At 39.3% G+C, this 21,779-nt stretch overlaps 1 non-coding gene across 1 annotated transcript; it reads left to right on the top strand.

Annotated features, from left to right (window-relative positions):
* The first annotated feature begins 16,195 nt into the window (after positions 1–16,195).
* LOC113888321 lies at positions 16,196–16,302 on the top strand. The gene has a single exon (XR_003509947.1). It is a non-coding gene; the product is annotated as a U6 spliceosomal RNA (small nuclear RNA).
* Positions 16,303–21,779: the final 5,477 nt, after the last annotated feature.

Below are 21,779 nucleotides of genomic sequence, written 5' to 3'. Positions count from 1 at the left end.
GTAAAGTACAATGTTCTTAACTGTAGGCTCAGAACTATACAGTGCATCTCTAGAACTTATTCATCTTATTATCACTGAAACTATACCCAGTGATTAGCAGCTCCTCATTTCTCCCTGTCCTCCACCCCTAGCAGCCACCATTCTGTTCTCTTCAACGGCTTTCTTCTCTAGACCCTGTGACACAGTACACCCCTGGCTTGCCTAGTGTATTGTCTCCTTGGCAAGCGTTTCCTCATCCTCCTGGGTTATATTAGTTGGATTTTCTAAAGTTTGTATTCTAGGTCCTCTCATCTTCTCATTCTACACTCTCTTAGACAATACTATATACATCTATAATTTGCATTTTCCTTTTATGCAGATGACACACAAATATATTGGCTAAGAGGTTAAAGTGTCTGCCTGCAATGCAGGAGACCTGGGTTCGATCCCTGGGTTGGGAAGATCCCCTGGAGAAGGAAATGGCAACCCACTCCAGTATTCTTGCCTGGAGAATCCCATGGACGGAGGAGCCCGGTAGGCTACAGTCCATGGGGTCGCAAAGACTCGGACACGACTGAGCGACTTCACTTTCACTTTCACTTTCATGCAGACCTACACATCCAACTTCTTCCTAAACAATTCCCATTGAATGTCTCAAAGGTTCCATAAAGTCCACATGTCCAAACCAAGGTTTTAATACTTCCTTCAAATCCTGTTTCTGTTCTGCTGCTCCTATTTCATTATCACCAAACAAAAGCTAAGGCATCAACTCTAAGACTCTCTCTCCATCACCTACCGTATTCAGTCTTTACCTAGCCCTATTGATTTTCTCTCTCAAATATTTACCAAGTCTGTCCACTTCTTTCTGTCTCAGCCTCCATGACCCTAGTAGAGCTATCCTATCTCTTGCTTGGATTGCAGCAATAGTTACCTTACTTCTCTACCCGCACCAACAGCAGATCCTCCACCACTTCATTATTACACTGCAGCCAGAACAATTATTCAGAAATCAAAATCTGATTGTGTCATGCCCTCTGATTAACATGATGACTCTCTATTGATATTTGGGCAGAACAAGTAAAGTACTTAACGTGATCTGAAAGTGCCACATGGTCTGGCCCATGCCTACATTGTCCTTCCGGAGAAGGCAATGGCACCCCACTCCAGTAGTCTTGCCTGGAAAATTCCATGGATGGAAGAGCCTGGTAGGCTGCAGTCCATGGGGTCGCTAAGAGTCAGACATGACTGAGTGACTTCACTTTCACTTTTCACTTTCATGCATTGGAGAAGGAAATGGCAACCCACTCCAGTGTTCTTGCCTGGAGAATCCCAGAGATGGGGGAGCCTAGTGGGCTGCCGTCTATGGGGTCGCACAGAGTCGGACATGACTGAAGTGACTTGCAGCAGCAGCAGCAGCAGCACATTGTCCTTCATCTTATTCCTTCTCTTCTAACCATATTGGTCTTTTTTTAGTCCCTCACATTTGCCATTTTGCATAATCCCAGAGAGTGCTCATGCCTCTCATTTTGTCTTTTTTGCATATCTTATTTCTCAAATCTGTTTTCAAATGTCATTTCCTCAAGAAGGGCTTTCCTAACCTGCATGACTCTGTCAACTCTCCCTATTACAGATTTCTTTACTACTCAGCAACTTTGATTCAAAGAGCTTGTCACCATTGCATGTATACATGTGTACAATTATTGCTTAGATAATGAGCTTTGTGGGGCTTCCCTGATAGCTCAGTTGGTAAAGAATCTGCCTGTAATGCAGGAGACCCCAGTTCAATTCCTGGGTCGGGAAGGTCCCCTGGAGAAGGAATAGGCTACCCTCTCCAGTATTCTTGGGTTTCCCCTGTGGCTCAGCTGGTAAAGAATCTGCCTGTGATGTGGGAGACCTGGGTTCGATCCCTGAGTTAGGAAGATCCCCTGGAGAAGGGAAAGGCTACCCACTCCAGTATTCTGGCCTGGAAAATTCCATGGACTTGTATAGTCCATAGGGTCAGAAAGAGTCGGACACGACTGAGCAACTTTCATTTTTTCAGTGAGCTTTGTAATGGATGGGGGAGGGGAGGGCCTCTGGTTTTTTTTCTACCGTAGTATATCCATCCATTCAATGTTAATGACAGGAATCATAATGGTATCGATGGTGATTAGAATGTAGTTTTTTGAAAGCACCCAAAAGTGCTGCTTGAAAAAACCAATATACTTAAATATGTATCATTCTGTCAAAAATTACTTGTTAAGGGATTAACAAGTTGAGAATATAATTATTTGAAAGAAAAGCCAGCTCAGTGGCTCGGGGGTCTATAGCATGAAATGAAAATACAAGTAGGAGACTATGAACCGGATGTCCTTAATTTAGGTACCACCTCTAACACTGATCAGTTACATGACCTTAGGCAAGTCATTTGAGCTTCACTGTCATAATATATAAAATATGGAAGATAATATTGCTATATAAAATATAGAATACTCTTGAAAGTCTTATGAAATCATAGCTGACTGTGTGTTTTGGGTTCTTAATCTCAGTTCTTAGCATCTCTTGACTGCTAAAATTCATGTTTTCACTCTGTCCCTTGGACAATTCCACTTTCAAGGAGAGTAAGTCTCTGGAGTTTGAAAAAGGTCATATTTGCAATGCAATGGACTCCCGAAGTCAAATCCACCTATGGTTCTAATTCACTAAATCACAGCTGGTTAAGGCATGTGGAACCCTCATTTTGTACTCATCAGAGAAATGAGAAGATTCTGACCCTTCCTATAACATCATAAGGATCAATACACAGTATTTGGTCTATATGATACTACATGTTTAAAGATTCTAAATAGATGTAAACAAAGAGATGTTTCTTATGAACATCAGTATCATTTGAACATAAGTATTGTTTACAGACATTGATACATTTCTAACATACATAGTGCTTTGTAGCACACAAACATACATACCATGTGTAGGCAGAACAATGATTTCTCACTATTTTTTCCAGTGAGGAATTTGTTGTTGTTGTTCATTCTCTCAGTTGTGTCTGACTCTGTGACCCCATGGACTGCAGCATGCTGGGCTTCCCTGTAAAGCTCATGTAAGTTGATCAATTCTCCCAAGTCCACATGACTGTTAAGTGACAAAGTCATCCTTTCTATATTCCCTATCCAGAGAACAGACTTATTTCTTATCATATGTATGACTGATATTTTTCAAGTCACTGAGAAGCTACTATATACCCAACTATTTTAAAACTATGTTTATAATTCCATTGCAGTCATGCCTCTTTCTTGATGGAATTTTGGTCTCCATTAAATTCATACACACGAATGTCAAATGAAAAACCCATTATTAAGAGTCTCAAAGTCTATTTCCTTAGGAAAAGAGTTGAAAGATGTCTAATAGATCAATATCCTGCATCAGGTTGCCTCATGAACTCTTACAGGTCTTCATGAAGAGACATGGTCCTTTCTCAAATATGAGCATCCTGTCTTCCATTGAAAAGATGAAGTAGTGATTAAGAAAGGAATCATTAATTTATAATTGACACCAACTGAGAAGCAGAGGTTTGAGGTAAATTAGGGCAAGAAGTTGTTTTACCAAATCTTTAGTTGCTTAAGGATGCTTCCTCACAGAAAATGATAAAGCCAATTTCACTTTGATAAAATGCACCTTCTGAATTTCAGGAGAAATTCTTCTGTATCCAAAAGACCTCACTAGAGGGCCCTAGGTTAGAATAGATTTCTGAGTGAGAAAATCTTTTGACATGAGCCTGCATGGTTATTATGATACTTGTTAAAATGTATAGCTTGTGAGATCAATGATTAGTGATTGCCATTTAAAACAATTTTTCTTTCTTTATTTTGGCTGAGCTGGGTCTTAGTTGCTGTGCAGGTGTTTCTCTAGTTGTGGGGAGTGCGGTGCATGGACTTCTCATTGCGGAGGCTTCTCTTGTTGTGGAGCACAGGCTCTAAAGCGCAGCCTTCAGTAGTATGGCACGTGGACTCAGTACTTTTGACTCCTGGGCTCCAGAGGATGGGCTCAATAGTTGTGGCCCACAGGCTTAGATGCCCTGTGGCATCTTAGATGGGATCTTCCTGGACCAGGGATCAAACCTGTGTCTCCTGCATTGGCAGGCGGATTCTTTACTACTGAGCCACCAGGGAAGCTCCTGCCATTTTGGGGGGGGGGGGGGGCGGAGGGGTGCTATATGTAATATCTCAGGGATCAGACAGAGAGTCTGTCTCTTAAATCTTAGATCTCTAAGCTACCACTGCAGAGTCAGCAACTGGCTTTCAACTCGCATGGTCCTTCACTGGCCCTTTATGTCCTTCATCTCCTTGCAGTGGTTATATCGGAAATCAAAGGCACACTGTAGAGCCCATTGCATTGGGTTAAATAAATTGATAGGAGGGCTGGAATTTTAGCATGGAGGTAAAAAAATGAAGCATAGTTCGCACTGCTACTAGTATTCAGGACTTTAAAGCTGTTTTTAATGTCCAACATTGTCTACAGAGCAAGGATGCCTAAAGAGCTGATGTCACCCTACATTTATTCTTTTTAATTTTTAGAAATCCAGCTAAATTCTCTCTTCTTAATCTTGTGGTATGAATAAAGATGCTCCACATACAGAGAGGCAGGCTTCAAGACCATGAAGTGTAAATGTGAAATCACTGCTCTTGGTTCCATGCAGACAATTGGATGTCTGTCCAGAGCATTTCTGGATAAAATGACTTAGAAGTCAGAAAAATCATTTTATGATTGGAATTCTTCTGCTTATTAGTGCTCAATGTTTACAGACCACAAATGTGTCCAGCACTTGAAACAATTTCTATTTCCAGTGATGATTCATACAAATGATTGCTTCTCTGTTGGCTAATGTGAAAAATACAGCATTTCTTTTCATAAACATGAAGAAGGCAAACAATAATTTGGAGGATAAATCAAATATAGTCCCTCTTGAATGTATTAGAAAGGTTCCTTCTCTGGTACAATTCTAAAAATGAAAATAATGAATAACAATAAGATTGACTGCTGCAGTATCACTTGTCTTAGACTTTCCTAAGTTTGGTTCTGCAACTGATGCAAAAACCACTTCGACATCACCTTAGTTATTATTATACTCTTGCTGAAATTTTCTTTTGGGGAGTTCTCAGGCTTTAACTTTTCATTATTGACTTGATGATGCTTGCCCCCACCCATATAAAATGCCTCATCTAAGTTCACAGAAGACTGAAAAGAAGCTGATTTTGAAAGAGTGAATTATTTTCAGTTGGACAATAGCAATAGTTTTACATTTGCAAGTAATCTAGCACTTAGTAGTTGAAATGGAGTTCCATTCATTGTATTCAATGATGGCATTTTTATTATTGTTGTAAAGTGTAGTATAGATACTGACAGTAAAGAATATAGGTAATCAACAGTTCTGTCAATCAACCAGTCAACAAATATTAATCAAGCATTTACTATATACAAAATACTGTGTATTTCTCTGAAGATGAGGCAAAGTAATACAACAGTATTTTGATCCTCTAGAGACTTATGATCCATATGTGAAGGTAAGAAAAATAAATACTATGGAATCGGGTCTCTAGGTCAGGGTATCATCTGCAGAGATCAGCTTACTGACACCTAAGAGCTTCAAAATGTGGCATTTGCCTATGGATTCATCAGTTTAAACTTTGGTTATTAGCTTGGCTGGTTCACAAGATTAATCTTTTCTGTGCCCCAAGTATGTTAGGATGTGACGTACTAACTGTATATAATATAAACCTGACATAGAAACCACATAGAATGAAAATGTTGCTATCAGGCTGCCACGTAACCCATGTGGACTGAGTGATGTGTAAGCTTCTTGTGTGCACTTTGCCTGGAAAGTTTCATGATAAACAGGGATAAACCAGAAATTAGAGATATTAGAGGTATAGGATCTCTACCATATGGTTGAAATGTGAAAAAGTTGAGTAGATCCTATCTCAAATGGACTGATGGAGACATCTCAAGCTCTCAGACTACTCTTTTTCATGCTCTATTTCTAATCAACTCCACTGCTAATTAATAGGGCTTTCCAGCTGGCGCAGTGGTAAAGAATCCACCTGCCAATGCAGGAGATGCAGGTTCGATCCCTGGATTGTGAAGATCCCCTGGAGGAGTAAATGGCAACTCATTCCAGTATTCTTGCCTGGGAAATATGAACAGAGGACCCTGGCAGGCTTCACTCCATGGGGTCACAAAGAGTTGGATGCGACTGAGCTCTCACTCATAGGCCAGGCTGATTAATACTTTAAGTTGCTTTTTGAAAATGGTATATTATGAAGTATTACGTTTTTATTAAAATATGTATGTGAAATATTCATAGAATATGCAGAATAATGATAAAACAAATTTCTATGTAACCACATATGGTGTAAGACATAGAAAACCAAAACTTCTGAAGCCCCCTGAATGCTAATCTAAGATCTCATCATATTCCTGCTTTGCTTTATTATCTAACACACACATACACACATATTGTGTAGTTTCTCATGTTTTGATGCATACGTAAATTGAATGAGATTGTATTTTTCTGTGACTTATTTTGTTTGGTCCATATTATGTTATTGCACGTAGCAAGAAGTCATTCATTTTCACACCGTATTGCTCCGTTCTCTGAGCATTTCACAATTTATTCATCCATTCCACTGCTGATGGATGGGCTTTTGGGTTGTTGCCAGGTGCTTTGCTATGATAAATACTGCTGCGTAATATTCTTCTTCACTTCTTCTCCCGTACATGTGCATATTTGGAGGGAGAGTTACTGAATCCTAAGGTACACACAGCTTCATTTCATTGGCTGATACCACGTTGTCTCTTACAGTGTTCTAATAATTGGTACTCTCACCATAGGAGAGAAAGTTTCTGGTTTCTTTATATGCTCAGCAACATTTGGCATTGTCAGACTTCTTAATTTCTGCCAATGTTAAATAGCATCTCATTGTGCTTTTAGTCTGTATATGTTTATTTATCTAATTATTAATGAGCCTGAATACCTTTTCAATATATTTACTGACCATTTGTGTTATATCTATGAAAAATCTGTTTCTTTCTTTTGAAAACTATTCAATTAGGTTGTTTCTTTTTCCTTATTTATGTGTAAAATCTATTTTCTAGCAATCTTTTGCTAGTAATATATGTTACAGATACCTTTTTTTTAAGTTTTTAAATTTTATTTTATTTTTAAACTTTACATAATTGTATTAGTTTTGCCAAATATTTACAGATATCTTTCTCCAGTTTCTGGCTTTTCACATTTATTGCACTGTTGTTGTTGTTTAGTCATCAAGTTGTGTCTGACTCTTTGTGACCCCATGGACTGCAACATACCAGGCTGGCCTATTCTTCACCATCTCCTGGAGTTTGCACAAATTCATGTCCATTGAGTTGGTGATGTTATCCAACCATCTTATCCTCTGCCACCCCCATGTCCTCATGCCCTCAATCTTTACCACCATCAGAGTCTTTTCCAACGAGTCAGCTCTTTGCATCAGATGGCCAAAGTATTAAAGTTTCTGCTTCAGCAACAGTCCTTCCGATGGATATTCAGGGTTGATTTCCTTTAGGATTGACTGGTTTGATCTCCTTGCTGTCCAAGGGACTCTCAAGAGTCTTCTCCAGCACTATAATTAGAAAGCATGAGTTCTTCACCTGTCAATATTCTTTATGGTCCAACTCTCACATACATACATGACTACTGGAAAAACTATAGCTTTGACTAGACAGACCTTGGTCACAAAGTGATGTCTCTGCTTTTTAATATGATGTCTAGGTTTGTCATAGCGTCCCTTCCAAGGAGCAAGTGGATTTTAATTTCATGGCTGTAGTCACCATCTGCAGTGATTTTGGAGCCCAAGAAAATAAAATCTGTCACTGTTTCCCCCTTTTTAACTCTTCTGTTTTCTGTGACGTGATGGGACCTGATGCCATGATCTTAGTTTTTTTAATGTTGAGTTTCAAGCCAGCTTTTCCACTCTCCTCTTTCACCCTCATCAGTTCAGTTCAGTTCAGTCACTCAGTCATGTCCAACTCCTTGTGACCCCTTGGACTGAAGCATGCCAGACTTCCCTGTCCATCACCAACTCCCAGAGCTTGCTCAAACTCATGTTGAGTGGGTGATGCCATCCAACCATCTCATCCTCTGTCATCCCCTTCACCTGTCTTCAATCCTTCCCAGCATCAGTGTCTTTTCCAATGAGTCAGTTCTTCACATCAGGTGGCCAGAATATTGGAGCTTCAGCTTTAACATCAGTCCTTCCAATGAATATTCAGGACTTATTTCCTTTAGGATTGACTGGTTTGATCTCCTTGCAATCCAAGGCACTCTCAAGAGTATTCTCCAACACCACAGTTCAAAAACATCAATTCTTCAGTGCTCAGCTTTCTTTATACTCCAACTCTCACGATCAGTCCTGGGTGTTCATTGGAAGGACTGATGTTGAAGCTGAAACTCCAATCCTTTGGTCACCTGATGTGAAGAGCTGATTCATTTGAAAAGACCCTGTGCTGGGAAAGATTGAAGGCAGGAAGAGAAGGGGATGACAGAAGATGAGATGGTTGGTCGCATCACTGACTCAATGGACATGAGTTTGGGTAAACTCCGGGAATTGGTGATGGACAGGAAGGCCTGCTGTGCTGCAGTCCATGAGGTTGCAAAGAGTTGGACATGACTGAGTGACTGAACTGAAGTGAACTCACATCCATACATGACTACTGGAAAAACCATAGCTTTGATTAGATGAACCTTTGTCAGCAAAGTAATGTATTTGCTTTTTAATATGCCCTTTAGTTCCTTTTCACTTTCTGCTATTAGAGTGGTATCATCTGCATGTCTGAGGTTGTTAATATTTTTCCTGGAAATCTTGATTCCAGCTTGTCATCATCCAGCCTGGCATTTTGCATGATGTACCCTGTATATAAGTTAAACAAGCAGGGTGACAATATACAGCCTTGACATACTCCTTTCCCAATTTGGAACCAGTCCATTGTTCCATGTCTGGTTCTAACTGTTGCTTCTTGACCTGAATACAGGTTTCTTAGAAGACAGGTAAGGTGGTCTGGTACTCCCAATTCTTTAAGAATGTTCCACAGTTTGTTGTGATCCACATAGTCAAAGGCTTTAGTGTAGCCAATGAATCAGAAGAATTTCTGGAATTTTCTCCCTTTCTCTATGATCCAATAAATGTTGGCAATTTGATCTCTTGTTCCTCTGCCTTTTGTAAACATAACTTGTACATCTGGAAGTTCTTGGTTCACAAACTGCTGAAACCTAACTTGAAGGATTTTGAGCATAACTACACTAGCATGTTAAATGAGCACAATTGTATGGTAGTTTGAACATTCTTTAGGACTGGAATGAAAACTGACCTTTTCCAGTCCTGTGGCTCACTGCTGAGTTTTCCAAATTTGCTGACATATTTTGTGTAGCACTTAAACAGTCATCATCTTTTATGAAATTAAATAGCTCATGTGGAATTTCATCACTTCCACCAGCTTTGTTCATAGTAATGCTTCTTAAGGGCCACTTGACGTCACACTCCAGGATATCTGGCTCTAGGTGAGTGACCACACCATCATGGTTATCCAGGTCATTAAATCTTTTTTGTGTATAGTTCTTCTGTGTATTCTTGCCACTCTTCTTAACCTCTTCTGCTTCTATTAGGTCCTTTCTCTTTCTGTCCTGTATCATGCCCATCCTTGCATTAAATGTTCCCTGATAGCTCCAATTTTCTTGAAGAGATCTCTAGTCATTCCCATTTTGTTGTTTTCCTCTATTTCTTTGCATAGTTCACTTAACAAGTCTTTCTTATCTCTCCTTGCTATTCTCTGGATCTCTACATTCAGTTGGATACATCTTTCCCTTTCTCCCTTGCCTTTCACTTCTCTTCTTTTCTCCACTATTTGTAAAGCCTCCTCAGACAACCACTTTGTCTTCTTGCATTTCTTTTTCTTGGAGATGGTTTTGGTCACCACCTCTTTTACAGTGTTATAAACCTCCATCCATAGATCTTTAAGCACTCTGTCTACCAGACCTAAGGCTTCCGTGGTGGCTCAGATGGTAGAGTCTGCCTGCAATGTGGGAGATCCGGGTATGATCCCTGGGTCAGGAAGATCCCCTGGAGAAGGAAATGGCAACCCATTTCAGTATTCTTGCTTGGAAAATCCCATGGATGTTGGAGGCTACAGTCCATGGGGCTGCAAAGAGTTGGACATGACTGAGCAATTATTTCTTTCACCAGATCTAACCCTTTGAATTTATTCATCTTCTCTACTATATAATCATAAGGGATTTGATTTAGATCATACCTGAATGGCCTACTGATTTTGCCTACTTTCTTCAGCTTAAGCTTGAATTTTGCAATAATGAGCTGATCTGAGCTGCAGTCAGCTCCAGGTCTTGTTTTTGCAGAATGTATAGAGCTTCTCCATCTTTGGCTACAAAGAATATAAACAATCTTATTTCGGTATTTACCACCTGGTGATGTCCTTGTGTGGAGTTGTTTCTTGGGTTTGTGGAAAAAAGTGTGTTCTCTTGATAAAACTCCGTTAACCTTTATGGCCCTGCATGGTATGGCTCATAGCTTCACTGAGTTGTGCAAGCCCTTTTGCCATGACAAGCCTGTGATCTATGAAGGGGTTATTGTATTACTAATATAAATTTATTAATATTCCCCTTATGCTTTTTGTTATTTTTGGCTTACAAGTATCAATATTGTGATAATGCAGATGTGTTCTTCTATTATCTTCTAAGTTTCTAATGTTATGCACACTTAAAATAATTAATACCTAGAGCAAATGTTGTCTATTTTAATTGTCTATGTGACTGTCATGCACATTTAGTTGTTAATTGATGGGTGTAGATCATATATGATATATGATCCCCCAAACTTTTATGGTTTAAAATAGCTATTAGTAATGGATAAAGAAGTTGTGGTACATATACACAATGGAATATTACTCAGTCATAAAAAGGAACCCATTTGAGTCAGTTCTAATGAGGTGGATGAATCTAGAGCCTATTACACAGAGTGAAGTGAGTCAGAAAGAGAAAGATAAATATCGTATACTAATGCATATATACAGAATCTAGAAAGATGGCACCAAAGAATTTATTTGCAGGGCAGCAATGGAGAAACAGACATAGAGAACAGACTTATAACACAGGGAGAGGGGAGGAGAGGGTGAGATGTATATAGAGAGAAACATGGAAACTTACACTTATGTAAAATAGATAACCAATGGGAATTTGCTGTATGTCTCAGGAAACTCAAACAGGGGCTGTGTATCAATCTAGAGGGGTGGGATGGGGAGAGAGATGGGAGGGAGGTTCGAGAGGGAGGGGATATATGTATACGGGAACTCCTTATTGCCAAATTCAGACTTAAATTGAAGAAAGTAGGGAAAACCACTAGACTATTCAGGTATGACCTAAATCAAATCCCTATGATTATACAGTGGAAGTGAGAAATAGATTTTTTTTAATTAATTTTATTTTATTTTTAAACTTTACATAATTGTATTAGTTTTGCCAAATATCAAAATGAATCCACCACAGAAATAGATTTAAGGGACTAGATCTGATTAGACAGAGTGCCTAATGAACTATGGACGGAGGTTCGTGACATTGTACAGGAGACGGATCAAGACCATCCCCATCAAAAAGAAATGCAAAAAAGCAAAATGGCTGTCAGAGGAGGTCTTACAAATAGCTGTGAAAAGAAGAGAAGCAAACAGTAAAGGGGAAAAGGAAAGATATAAGCATCTGAATGCAGAGTTCCAAAGAATAGCAAGGAGAGATAAGAAAGCCTTCCTCAGCGATCAATGCAAAGAAATAGAGGAAAACAACAGAAAGGGAAAGACTAGAGATCTCTTCAAGAAAATTAGAGATACCAAGGGAACATTTCATGCAAAGATGGGCTCGATAAAGGACAGAAATGGTAGGGACCTAACAGAAGCAGAAGATAGCAAGAAGAGGTGGCAAGAAAACACAGAAGAACTGTACAAAAAAGAGTTTCACAACCCAGATTATCACGATGGTGTGATCACTCACCTAGAACCAGACATCCTGGAATGTGAAGTCAAGTGGGCCTTAGGAAGCATCACTACAAACAAAGCTAGTGGAGGTGATGGAATTCGAGTTGAGCTATTTCAAATCCTAAAAGATGATGCTGTTAAAGTGCTGCACTCAACATGCCAGAAAATTTGGAAAACTCAGCAATGGCCACAAGACTGGAAAAGGTCAGTTTTCATTCCAATCCCAAAGAAAGGCAATGCCATAGAATGCTCAAACTACTGCACAATTGCACTCATCTCACACACCAGCAAAGTAATGCTCAAAATTTTCCAAGCCAGGAATATCAATAACCTCAGATATGCAGATGACACCACCCTTATGGCAGAAAGTGAAGAGGAACTAAAAAGCCTCTTGATGAAAGTGAAAGAGGAGAGTGAATAAGTTGGCTGAAAGCTCAACATTCAGAAAACTAAGATCATGATATCTGGTCCCATTACTTCATGGGAAATAGATGGGGAAACAGTGGAAACAGTGTCAGACTTTATTTTTTGGGGCTCCAAAATCACTGCAGATGGTGATTGCAGCCATGAAATTAAAAGACACTTGCTCCTTGGAAGGAAAGTTATGACCAACCTAGACAGCATATTAAAAAGCAGAGACATCACTTTGCCAACAAAGGTCCATCTAGTCAAGGCTATTGTTTTTCCAGTGGTCATGTATGAATGTGAGAGTTGGACCACAAAAAAAAACTAGCACTGGGATTTAGAAAGATGGTAACAATAACCCTGTGTACGAGACAGCAAAAGAGACACTGATGTATAGATCAGTCTTATGGACTCTGTGGGAGAGGGAGAGGGTGGGAAGATTTGGGAGAATGACATTGAAACATGTAAAATATCATGTAGGAAATGAGATGCCAGTCCAGGTTTGATGCACGATACTGGATGCTTGGGGCTAGAGCACTGGGACGACCCAGAGGGATGGTATAGGGAGGGAGGAGGGAGGAGGGTTCAGGATGGGGAACACATGTATACCTGTGGCGGATTCATTTTGATATTTGGCAAAACTAATACAATTATGTAAAGTTTAAAAATAAAAATTAAAAGAAAAAAAAAAAACTAGCACTGAAGAACTGATGCTCTTGAACTGTGGTGTTGGAGAAGACTCTTGAGAGTCCCTTGGACAGCAAGTAGATCAAACCAGTCCATCCTAAAGGAAATCAGTCCTGAATATTCATTGGAAGGACTGATGCTGAAGGTGAAACTCCAGTACTTTGGCCACCTGATGCAGAGAACTGACTCGTTGGAAAAGACCCTGATGCTGGGAAGGATTGAAGGTGGGAGGAGAAGGGGACGACAGAGGATGAGGTGGTTGGATGGCATCACCGACTCGATGGACATGAGTTTGAGCAAGCTCCACGAGTTGGTGATGGACAGGGAAGCCTGGCGTGCTGCAGTCCATGGGGTCACAAGGAGTCAAACACGACTGATGCAACAAACTGAACTGTACTGAAGACCCAGTCAGCCAAATGTGTGTGTGTGTGTGTGTATTTAAAAAAGAGATAAAAGAGAAGTAAAATTTAGAGGTAAATAGTATTTCAAAAAAAGAGAAAATGACTGCAGAAGGAAGGTATAAGATACAAGTAAAAGTAGTGAACATAGAAATTGCTATATAGATTGGTAAATATGAATAAATAATATCAGTACCAGTTTTATCCAGACCTACATGACCTTCTAGAACTAACACCAAAAAAAGATGTCCTTTTTCATCATAGATGGGATTTCCCAGTGTCTCAGTTGGTAAAGAATCTGCCTGCAATTCAGGAGACCTGGGTTTGATCCCTGGGTAGGGAAGATCTTCTGGAGAAGGAAATGGCAACTCATTCCAGTACTCTTGCCTGGAGAATTCCATGGACAGAGGAACCGGGCAGGCTACAGTCTGTGTTTTCGCAAAGAGTCGTACACAACTGAATGATTATCTTTTCATCATAGGCGATTGGAATACAAAAGTAGGAAGTCAGGAGCTACCTGGAGTAACAAGCTAACAGAGTTAGTCTGGGCAATGGCTAACAGAGTTTTGTCAAGAGAACACACTGGTCATAACAAACACCCAGACGACTCTACACATGGACATCACCAGATGGTCATACCGAAATCTGACTATAGTATTTGCAGCTAAAGATGGAGATGCTCTATGCAGTCAGCAAAAACAAGACCAGGAGCTGACTGTGGCTCAGATCATGAACTCCTTATTGCAAAATTCAGACCTAAATTGAAGAAAGTAGGGAAAACCTCTAGGCCATACATCACTTGGCCAACAAAAGTCCATATAATGAAAGCTATTGTTGTTCCAGTACAGATGTGAGAGTTGGATCATAAAGAAGGCTGAAGAGCACTGAAGAATTGATGCTTTCAAGTTGTGGTGCTGGAGAAGACTCTTGAGAGTCCCTTAGACAGCAAGAAGATCAAACCAGTCAATCCAAAAGGAAATCAACCCTGAACATTCATTGGAAGGACTGATGCTGAAGTTCTAATCCTTTGGCCACCTGACATGAAGAACTGACTCATAAAAAAGACCCTGACACTGGGAAAGATTGAAGACAGGAGGAACAGGGGGTGACAGAGGATGGGATGGTTTGATAGTATCACTGACTCAAGGGACATGAATTTTCGCAAACTCCAAGAGATAGTGAAGGACACGATAGCCTGGCATGCTGCAGTCCATGGGGTCACAGAGAATCAGACACGACTTAGTGACTGAACAACAACAACAACAAATGTTAATTTGAGACAAAAGTAAGTTTTAAAGTGAAAAAAAATCTTACTACAGAGAGCCAGGAATAGTACCCATATCATCTGGATTAAAGCTACACTATGACACCCCACTGGAATAGAACAGAAAGAAAATTTAAGATGAAGACGAGCAGAGTTAATAAAGGAAGTAGAAAGTCAGAGGGGCATCCTGACAAGTTATTAAATGCTAGGGGGAAAAAAGTTAAATAGGATTAATGTATTCAACATAGTCATCAAAAGTTTCTCTTCACCTCCTCCTCCTCATCATCCTTCCCTTTTCCCTCTCTTCCTCCTCTCACCCCACTCCACCACTTAACTCCAGGTTCTCAGAGACCAAGATGCTTGAATTAGTTCACTTCATATAAGAATGTAAAAGGACGATGTAATTCTTGCCCTCAAGAATATAAAGTCTGTTGTCTAAAATATGCCAGAGATGGTTTATCTCTGTGTTTTAGGACAGTCATATAGTAGCCATGGATGGATCTAGGATACATAAATGATGGGAAATCCTGGTAAATTGGATGGAAAAAATGGATGGAGTCTCCATTAAGAGAACCTTCAAAAAACATGTGGGTCAGTCATAAACCTTATTTCCCTCCAGGCTTGTACATTTATGGCACGTGATATTGAGAATTGAGAAGATGGATATCCAAATTCTAGTTCCTGCTTACTAGCTCTAAAATCATAGACAAATTACTCTGCACTCCATTTTCCATTCAATAAAATAGGAGATGTGTCACCTTCCTTGTCTACCACCCCTGTTTGGGTTAGTGGGCCATATAAACTTTGAGGACTCCAGCTATGTAAGCTATTGTTATTCTTGAATAAATGCTTCCACTATCACAGTCACATGAGGCCATTTATATATAATAGTTTACTTAATTCTGAGGAGAGGATGGTGGCCTTCCCAGGTGGCTCAGTGGTAAAGAATCTGCCTGCCAATTCAGGAGATGTGAGTTCAACCCCTCTGTCAGGGGAAAATCCCCTGGAGAAGGAAATGGCAACCCACTCCAGTATCCTTGCCTGGAGAATCCCATGGACAGAGGAGCCCGGCTGGCTATAGTCCGTGGGGTCTCAAAGAGTCGGATGACTGAGCAACTGAGCACAAGGAGAGGATTATAATTTGTATTCAGTGTTTCACATTAGTTTAGGAAAACATGGGAAAAAAGATATTTTTCATTGATGATGGATAGTGTATACAAAATATTTGTAGGTGAAGAAAGCAAGATCCTATTATTTTTCAGATGGGAAATTATCATATGAGCTTCTGAAAAGAAAACCTAATTCAACTTTAAAGTTCCTAACTTTAATAATAAAAGCATGTTGAATAATCATGCCAAATGACTTGGATCAATTGCTAAATATGAATGAGGGGAGAATTAAATTGACACAAAGGGTGCTCGCTTCAGCAGCACATATACTAAAATTGGAACGATACAGAGAAGATTAGCATGGCCCCTGCGCAAGGATGACACGCAAATTCGTCAAGCGTTCCATATTTTTTTAAAAAAATTGACACAAAGGAAAGATTTTCTTGTCAGAGAAAAATTTGTGAAGAGAGCTAGAGATAATTTAATGTAATCATAAGACTGACTCTGGAAAATACTGAGTTGTGTTTGCTTCTTGACCAGCACACCAAGAAATGTAATCAACTAAAGAGATGGAAACAATTGAGTAACCATTTTTCTTTCTCCTTTTAAGGAAAACTGTTTTTGTTATGGAATGCAGTGCTTTCAAGATAAGGCCAAATTATATTGTAAAACTAAATCAGTTTTTAAGTAAATACTAGAAAAATCTAGTTGCACAGGCTCCCATCATATATTTAGAAAATAAGCTTTTCTGTTTATTTATAGGTTACCATAAAGAAAGGGTAAATGCAATTGTCAGTGTCATGTATACAAAGTCACATTGATACAGATAAAAATGAAAATAAAATGTGAATAATGGATGGTAAATCATTTTCTTTGGTCTCCAGAAGCCACTTAAAAATTGAAATGAAAGGCTGCCATGATTAATCTTTTAATATTTAATATATAAGGACATTGAAAGCAATCTTAATGTGGACTTAAGACCCCTTGATTCCACTGTGTTGAACAGACCTATTATCCTCAGGGGCATGTCCTTTCACCATGGAGTCATAGCTTTTTGCACCAGGATTTCATACACCTACTTTCCATTTCCGTCTGGCAATCCATTCTCTTCCCAGTATCTCCTCATCAAGAATCTATAGGGCCATTGGGCACTCTCTTTTCCTTGTGTGTCCCTCCAGCTTCTGGAGACTGTTGACAATGGGCTACACAAATTAGGTTTTATTGACAACTGGTTTCCAGGTGATTTCAGCCAATAGGCATCAGCAGGAGATCGGAGTTGGGAAGCAAAGTGAGTTGGAATATTTATTCCATCAGCCCCCTCCAAACTGAGCAGAAATTTGCTAGTGGCTTTTTTTTTTTTTTTTTGAAGCCAAATTCAAAGAGATAGAAAATAGATGAGTGTTTCCCAGCAACTTAGGAGAGAGGAAAATGGGGAGTGATTGCTAATGCATATGGGGCTTTCAGTTCAGTTCAGTTCAGTTCAGTCGCTCAGTCGTGTCCGACTCTTTGCGACCCCATGAATCGCAGCACGCCAGGCCTCCCTGTCCATCACACGGGGCTTTGGTGAGTGCTAAAAATACTCTTGAGTTGGATAGTAGTGATAGTTGCAACACTTTGCAAATATGCTAAGGCCATTTAATTGTGTATATCAAAAGGGTGAATTTTATGATGTGTGATTTATATCTCAATTGAAAATGGATAGAAAATATACAATGGAATATTATTCAGGCATAAAGAAGAATGAAATCTTACCATTTGCAGCAATAAGGATGGACCTTGAAGGCATTATGCTACGTGAAATGTCAGACAGAGAAAGACAAATACCATATGATGTCACTTACATGTGGAATTAAAAAAAAAAAAACGAGTTCATGAATACAGAGAATAGATTGGTGGTTTCCAGAAGTGGGGGGAGGAGGCAATGGGTGAAGGAGGTCAAAACTACAAGCTTCCAGTTATAAAATAAATAAGTCATGGGGATAAAATATACAGCAAGGTGTCTATAGTTAACACTAGTATATTACATATTTGCTATTATAATAATAATACTGTATTGCAAGTTGCTAAGAGGGTGGATCTTAAAAATTCCCATGATAAGAAAAAAATGTTGTAACTATGTATGGTAAAAGATGTTACCTAGACTTATTGTGGTGATCATTTCACAGTGTGTGTAAATATTGAATTATTATGTTGGACACATGAAGTTGGACACATAGTTGTATGTTAAGTATACCTCAATAAGAAATGGATAGAAAAGTTGCAAACCAAACTTTTATAGCACAAAACAAAAAATATGGATAAACAAAAGAGGAAAGACTAAAAAATTAAAAATCATAACATAAAAATTGCAGATGAAGAAAAATGTATCATTTATATCAGTTAAAGTACATGAACAGAAAGGACACACACACATACACACACACACATACACACTCAAACACACACACACAGAGTTCCTGGGAACTGTTTTGCAAGGTACTTGCTCTTCTTCCTTATCAGCTTTAGTACATGTTTTCTATGCTGTATTATGACTTTGCACTTGATTTTAAATTAATATTATTTAATTAGGTGTAAGACATATTGCATGTAAAGATGACAGAGAAATTCATTCTTTATACTTTTCATAGCTTTTAGTCCAGAAAGAGGCATTAGTTAGGAGCAAGATTTGAAATTTTAGCTCATTATTTCTTGATTTGCTTCTTTTCCTTTCTAGCCTTTCTTATTTTCTTCCAATCTTAACCAATGCTTTCATCCCTATTTTTCTCCTGAACCCAATTCTTAACCCTTTAAGTCCTTAGCATCCCTTTCTAAAGCCACTAAATTAGATTATTGATGACAAACAAAAGGACTCAGAGTTTATGAGTCTGCAAGTCCTTTGCTTTCTCAGTATAACAAAGTCTGAATTTTTCAACCTTCAGGGTACAGCATAGAGCTCATCTTAGACATTCTTTTTGGCTGATCAAAGAAAGGAGGTCAACTTACTTGGAAAGTGCTTTCATGTTTACTTAAACTAAACACTGTTGTTAGTTCTCTTGCTGTATTTTAAAAAATTCAAGTGAAAGATGCTCAAGGGTCATATAGTACATGAGGCTGTTGAAACAGGGAGGATAAAGATGAGACTGGAATGGATTTTTAGTACCAGATTCCACTTTGGCTTTATACTTCAATCTATTGCAGTAATGTCTCCTTTCGTACTCCTGAGAGTCAGCTTAGGTTCTTCAAGACATGGCCAGAACACATTCTGTAGAGGAAGATAGAGGGAGGACCTATTTGCCCATAGGAGAAGGGTCCAATTCTATTCTCATGGTAATAAGCTTAAGAGGCACCACTATATCCCCCGCTTTAGGGAAGAGTGAGAGCAGTAAGGGGTAACTCAGTCCCATGGAGTCTGGGGAGGGGGGCATTGTGGGGCCACAGCATTTATGGAGGGCATGGCAATTGTTTCTGATGTCATCTCTGCCGCATGCTATAGTAGAATGAGCCTTGAACTCTATGGTTATGTTTGAATCCTGTTTCAGTCATTTACTCGAACCAGACATGGTGGGTGGAACCAGATTTCTGGAGGGATTCTAGCTTTGGCGACCTTGGAGTTATGTATTCATCCAACAAATATTTTATTGAGTGCCTACTATGTTCCAGGCTCTATTCTGGACATGGAATATATTTTAAAAACTGGGAGTAATATGGAGTCTCTAACCTCACCAAATTTACCATGACTTTGGAGGCTAGCCCCCTCTCCAGCCATCAGTTGACCCTAAAAAGGGCTAGATGGCACATTGTCCCGCCTGTGGCCATAGGCAATCATGCAAAATGCACTAATTAAATGTCTCCATAATGACTGTGCTTCAGGAATGGCCTGGTGCCAATGCCTTGAAAAAGACTGTGCTCCGAATGCCGCTCTTGTCCTGAAGCCAATGGATAAAGTGACCACAGCACACGCCTAGGATTGATTGTTTGCTTTGGATTTAATCAAGCTCTCCTCTCCTCCTGCCTTGGAAACGTTAATGCTTTCTCTCTACTACCGCCACTATACCTTAATATGAAGAGAATTAAATTTCCCCTCTGACTTTTAATTATCCCCTGACAGCTTTGGGAAATGGCATGGGTAACACAAATCAGAAATGCCAATCGGCCTTGGAATGCGTCCTGCATGCTTTGAAACAGATTTTCTGAGTTATGTTTTGAACAAATGTTAATGTTCATTTGTGTTTTTTTAACAGACACCAACAAATGAGCAGAAAAGGGAAAAAAGTTCTTCGCAAATGTAATGGTGTTACAGGAGGACTTTCAAGGATCAACAATACCATGAAGGTAATTGGCCGGCAGTATGCGAAACTGTACATCAGATATTTCTTCAACTGAGATCTTGTTTGTATCAGGGCTTCTCTAAATAGACTTGGAAATTGAATCATTTTTAAAAAGGAATTTTCTAGTCTAAAAGTTTCTGAATGGTAACTCTCAATTTTTGTACTCCTTTTTCCATCACAGACCAGCAATGAAAAAACTAGCCCTGGTCCATAAATCGCAGTTTCATTAGCCCTGTTCTATATAATAGGTAACACCTTTTCGTGGGTAGGCATTATGCCAAATATTTGATAAATATCAAAATTTAGTCTTCACAACAATCCTATGCGGCAGTTCTTCTTTTCTGTTTTGCATATGGAAAATGAGGTTTAGAGAGTTTAGGTTATAGGCTGAAAGTCTCAAAATCAATCATTGGTGAAATATTTCTTCCTGAGTCACATCTGTCCACCACCATCTTTCCTTAAGGATCAGCATGGAGCAAGGTTGGATAGTTTGTAATATGCAAGGGTTATTGACAGATAATGACACCAAGAAGGATTGGATCCAATAGGCCAAGGGCATAAATTGGAAGTAAATTTATAATAATAATTTATTATTACTTATAATAATAAATTTTTATTACTTATAATAAACTATTGTTACTTATAATACTGGAAGCAAAAGACCAGGAGAACCAGGTCAGACATGAGTCAGGTACTAGGTGACTGAAGATAAGAATGATTGAAACTGAGTTGGCTGCCAGGGTATGGAATGTTCCTCATAAGCAGCTACCCCAGTAAAAAAGAAACTTATTAACAGCTGTCACCTGATTATTCTACCACCTTCCAACATACTATCTGGATCTCACTATAACTCAGTGGTCCTGGTTCTTTTAAGGCAATAAGGTCATCAACATCTATCCACAACACTTTACATGGCAGAGGGAAGAACACATCCTTTGGCACCGTTAGAGGTTCAATTGAAGGGTCTTTATCCTCAGGGAGACCAAATAGTGTACTATTTAGAGTCCACAAATTGAAGAACTTGTCTCCTCTTCATCAGAACATCCTCTTTACAGTAAAACACAACAGAACTGGGAGTAGGTCACCCCCTATGCCTGGGAGTGACTGCTAAGCTATTTTCAGGTAAACAAGAGGACTTCACCAGGTTATTAGCACCTGGAGATACCCACTGGAAAGCAAGTGTGGTGTCTTAGGGCTGGATCAGTCCCCTGAAAGCAGGGGACATTGAAGCTAATAATAGAAACTCACATTGCAAGCTAAAGTAGGAAAGTGCATTGTCAAAGTAGGGATGTAAGACAAAGGGGAGGGGCCAAGGAAAAAGTCTCTGAGCAGGGGGAGATAGTAGGTCAAATGTAATAGCCCACGTGAAAACATGTCCGAGCCCCAGAGATAAGTATTACATTCAAGTTATAGAAAATATAGAAAGGCACTCTCACACATGCACACATACAGACACACCACAAGCAATCAGCTGCCCATATTCCTGCAATCCAGACATGATCTTTTCTGTACACTATTTGACTTGGAGAATAAGCAAAGCCCAACTGAGCTGATTCCTTGACTGTGTTCTGAGTAGTGTATG

The sequence above is a fragment of the Bos indicus x Bos taurus genome, chromosome X (genome assembly GCF_003369695.1).
Source record: "Bos indicus x Bos taurus breed Angus x Brahman F1 hybrid chromosome X, Bos_hybrid_MaternalHap_v2.0, whole genome shotgun sequence".
NCBI classification, from domain to species: Eukaryota; Metazoa; Chordata; class Mammalia; order Artiodactyla; family Bovidae; genus Bos; species Bos indicus x Bos taurus.
Note: the sequence above shows the minus strand (reverse complement) of the source record. Positions and strands in the feature narration are given on the sequence as shown.